Raw genomic sequence first — 5091 nt, forward strand, 5'->3', positions numbered from 1 at the left:
GCTATTCGAACCTAGTAAAACATCAGAAATAATTTCTTTGTCTTGAGCCTAGAGCAAGAGTTCTCAGACAGGAAACCCCCAGACCAGCAGCATCAGTAAAATCTGGAAACTTGCTAGAAGTATAAATTACTGGGCCTTATATTCCTGATGAATTCAAGCCCTTGGCAATCCTCATAGGCAAAGCCGTAGACCTGATAAATCTGAAACTCTAAGCGGAAGAAGGTGGCAGGTAAGCAGCAATTTATGTTTTAACAAGCCTTCCAGGCAATTCCTAAATGCCCTGTAGTTTGAGAATCACTGGTGTAGGGGATAAGCAACATGTAATTTAGCTTTTGATAGTAGCTTACACTTGTAATGCATTGGTAACTTTCACCTTTCTCTTTTGCTATACAGAATAATGAATGTTGGTTGAAAACAACTGGAGAATGTCATTAAAAAAAATTCACTGCCCTGGTTCTGATCAAGTCATTAAATATCCTTGTTAGATCTGCTTTATTATTTAAGGACCATTTTCCAGGAAAAATAGTACTCATTGCAAATAGCACCCTATTTTAATTACTGGACGTATATTTGATAACACGTTTTTCTGTATGTCAGATTTAATCTCCCATGATTTTAAGTGTATTTCCCCTGGCTTTATCATCAAGGTACATAACACATGAAAGAAAAACCAACCTAATTCCTTCTAAAAACATTTAGGCTGAGCTATAGATATTGTAAATATAAATTTGGAATTTTCCAATTTTGACCCTACCTTAAAGTTTCTGAAAAGTTGTCACAAATCTGTGTCCCAAATGATGGTTTTATAAGGATTATTACCAGGAAAGTGTGGATATGTCAAATGGTTTAGAATTTCATCCTGCTCTTGGGGAAATGAGTTGTTTCTTTTTTAACTTCCCAGAAAGATATTTATTCAGTTGTTACATGCATTTCCTGGGCTGTCTGTATGTCCCAGAAGATCCTTGTTTGATAATCCTCATCTTCATTGGTGTTTAGTTACATAGCTGTAGCCAGACCATGTTGGATTCTCTGTCTCAGAGATTAGGCCATGGGAGCTGAGGATGTGAATTCAGGAGCTGTGGGGTATAGAGAAGAGAAAACCTATCCACAGAAAGAAGCAACAGCCAAGGCGTATCAAGGATATCACAGGCCAGAGAATGTGGAGAGAAAGAAAGAGTAGAAGGAGCCACTGCCTTAATTCCTGATAATTTTCTGGTGGCTGATTCTAATCTTCTGTATCACCCAAGGAAACTTCTCATCTTTAGGTTCTTTGAAATGCCCCATAATTTCATTGAAAACTACCTTTTCTCCCCCTTTAACTCAATTTGAATGAAATTCTGTTATTTCTAATTCAAAGTGCCTTTATTTATTTGTTTGTTTGTTTGTTTTGAGACAGAGCCTCAAGCTGTCCCTCTGGGTAGAGTGCTGTAGCAACACAGCTCACAGCAACCTCCAACTCTTGGGCTCAAGCGTGTCTCCTGCCTCTGCCTCCCAAGTAGCTGGGACCACAGGCACCTGCCACAACGCCTGGCTATTTTTTGATTGCAGCTGTTATTGTTTGGTGGGCCCAAGCTGGATTCGAACCCGCCAGCTCAGGTATATGTGGCTGGTGCCTTAGTCACTTGAGCCACAGACGCTGAGCCCAAAGTGCCTTTAAATTATAGTGAATGAAGAAATGTTCCTACTGCATTTAAGTAGCAGGAAAGAAATGTGAGCGGCCTTGAAATAAACTCTGAAGCTGAAATTGCTGTACCTATCAAAACATTATTTACAAAGTTACTCATATTATCCAGTGTTAAAAATGAATCAAATCTTTTAAGCTTTTCAATTGTAAAGAAAACAGTAAAAAGTCTCATTTCAGTATCAATGAGGAACATATTTAGGAAGGAAGGCCGCCTTGTGTTAGTCAAATGTTTTTTTTTTTGGTAAATTTTTTAAATTATTTTTTTGCCAGATTAAATTTTCTTCCAGAAATATTTTGATAAAAATTGGCCATTACCAAGAAACACCCACTGCATGCCCATCAAAAACAAAAAAAAAAAAAGAGAGAGAGAGAGAGAATCATAATAAAATTGAAAATTTACCATATGGCTATGATTTAAAGAAATTGCAGACACTCAAGCACATCAGCAAAGTCCAATATTAATGTCACATTCCTTCTTATGGGCTACGATTAGGAATCTACTTAGATACCAAAATAAAACTTAATACAAATGCTGAACTATTTAGGTCAAAGGACCACTATAGAAACATCTGTCTTTAAAGGCATTCCAGTTTGAGACTCAATCTTAGAATAAGGCATAGCGAGGTTAACGCAAGACGTACAAGGCGATGAAGGAGGGATTCTACAATTGCCCACATGCTCTGTTTTCTTTAAACAACTGCCAAGACTGTAATCAAAGATAAATAGAAGGCACAACAGTTTTGCTCTGGTTTTTTTTTTTTTTTTTTTCCTGTTTGGGGGATTTTTTTGTTTGTTTGTTTACAAATACAAATTTAACATGAAAAAACTCTACTTCAAAAAAAAAATCTAACAGTTCAAGAAAAGCATATCAGTTGCAGTCTAGACATTTAAAACCTATCTCACAATTTAAATTTTAACGGTAAAAACAGGTTTGAGACTTGTTTTGTGATCAAATATCAAAAGAAAAAACTCTATTAACACCTTTTACTCAGTTTTTCACCACACCAGTGAGAATCAAAATTGTCAGATTTTCCAACGGCAGTTTCTCCACACCAAGGTAGTTATGACTCTCATGGTAGAAGCAGCAATTTGGGCTTTTCCTGCCTTTAAAATGTTTATCAAGTCTTGTATTTCTCACAGGCTTTCGAAATGTGTAGAAAACAAGTAAGAAATATTCCAATGAATGAAACATGCCAAATGTCAGTAAGAAGCGAGATACATTCCTTTGGGAAATGTTAAAAAAAAAAAAATCCAGTCTGTGTATGCAAAGTAAGCAAGGAAATTCAGTCTGTTTTTCTTCTTTAAAAATTCATTACTCCCGAAATACCATTCCACAAAATTGGAAGTGAAGGACTCAAGGTCAGGAGAGGGAAGGGGTGGGGAAGGAGCACACACCATTAACACAAGAAGTAAAATGGTACAAACGTAAGCAGTTTATAACAGACTAGGATCATACTCCCAAGATAGCAAAGGCTGGTTGAGGAAATTCCCCATTCTGCGGGAGTTAGGGTGTGAACTGCTGTGCCAAGATCAGTGAAGAACAATTCACTGCCTTGGAGCAATCCCCCTTCCCACTCCAAATCCTGGTTTCTGCACCATGCCTCCATGGGGAGGGCCTCTCATTCCACCACCCAGCCCATCTCCAGGGCCTCCAGGTCCCTGAAGGTGGTTATCTCGAAGGTCCCCTTCCCTAGCAGCTCGAGTTTTCTTCTGTTCCACATTCAGGTGGACCTCACCGCTGACCACGATGGGCCTGTTGCTAAGGACCTTCTGAACAGGCTCAGAATCATCAAATACAACAAAACCAAAATTGGGTAATTTCCCACCACTGTTGCCACGCAGCTCCACCACATTCTCCTAATTTTGAAAGAAATCTTTAAGCTCTGATTAGTCCACCTCATGAGGCAGATTGCCAGTGAAGAGTTGGTGACAGTCAGGGTGTCTCACAATTCTTTGGGGTTGCTCACCAGCCTCATGAATTGGTCTGGGGCCTCTCTGGGGAGTAATATTTATCCATTGTTCTTACACACTTTAATCTCTTTGAGGTCTCTGTGGTGGAATCTGAGTTTTAGGCTTAGACTCTGGACAATGCTGTGAAGCTGGTACTTTAACAACATGAGCTGGTATTCCAGTAACCGGAACAGCTCCACTAGGTGGAAGGTTCCTACTGGTCACAGATGCCCAAGAAAAGGTCCTCAAGTCTTCCTGGACTGTCTGAGCTGTGTCTGCAGGTGCTGGGGAAGAACTCTTCTGCGTATCCTCAGGAGCAGTTTCTTTTAACACTGGCTCAGACTTCTCTTGCCTTTCAGATACAGGTTCTTGCTCTGGTTCTGGATCAGGTTCTGGTTCAACAACTGGTTCCTCTAAATGTTCTTTCATGTCATTACTGACAATAGTCTGATCATAGAAAGTTCCAGAATCATCAGGAACCACCTCAGGTGTCTGCTATCTTTCTTCAGGTTCCTCCACTTCTTCCTCAGATTCCTCCTGAGGTTCAGTGACAAAGCCACCAAAGACCTCATCTTGGTAGCTGCAGATATCATTGTGAACATAGAACTTACTTGCAACAGAGCCCTCAGGAGCAAGGATAAACGTCTGCATGAATCTCCTCAAAGCCTGGTTGTTATTACAGAGAAGCCCCATCACTCGGACCACCACACCATCATTCAGAGTGGCATGAGCATCAACATGTCAAATCTTGGTGTGTGGTAAAGTTTTGTGACATCACTTTCCTATGGATTTCTTTTTGCCCATAGACTACACCTGCTGGCTTTCCACTTGAATCCAATCCCCCATGGACATAGTTAAGAGTTCTGCTCATAAAATCTATGTAGCATGTCTCGGGCCTGGCTTAGCAGTGTATAATACTGTCTCACAAACTCCCGTCTGACCAGTAGGCGACTAGGCTTCTCCATCACCATTGCTTTGGTCAATTCAACCTGCACGACAGAGCGGGAGAGGTACAAGCTCTGCTCCACTGCAGTGAAAATGGCAGAAATCCCTCAGCTACTGCGTCCATCCACACACAGGCGTGCTCCACCACCGGTCTATATAACTGCGATTCAGCCTAACTTGTTGCGGCCAGGTCTAGGTGTGGCTCTCAATTTTTTTATTTTTTATTTCTTGGGATTCATTAAGTGTACAGAGAATTAGGTTACACTGATTGCTGTTGTTAGGTAAAGTCTCTCTCAAAATTGAGTCCAGCCCCCAAAATCAAATGGGTTTTATTCAAGGGTTGTCTGCGTTCTGTTGGTGCAAGGACCCTGGACATTGACCATAGACTGAGATTTGTACTCTGGCTGGGTCATTTGCTACCTGTTACCCTAGATAATTTACTCGATTTCTCTCTGCCTCGTTTTTTTCTGTAGAATGAGGCTAAGAACGGTAAAGCCTCCCTTGCGTGACCA

General features: G+C 40.5%; 1 pseudogene; it reads right to left on the reverse strand.

Annotated features, from left to right (window-relative positions):
• Nucleotides 1–3219: 3219 nt before the first annotated feature.
• LOC100946181 lies at nucleotides 3220–4605 on the reverse strand (annotated as a pseudogene).
• Nucleotides 4606–5091: the final 486 nt, after the last annotated feature.

This window comes from Otolemur garnettii, unplaced genomic scaffold (genome assembly GCF_000181295.1).
Source record: "Otolemur garnettii isolate 467f Iridium unplaced genomic scaffold, OtoGar3 scaffold00329, whole genome shotgun sequence".
Lineage (NCBI taxonomy): Eukaryota > Metazoa > Chordata > Mammalia > Primates > Galagidae > Otolemur > Otolemur garnettii.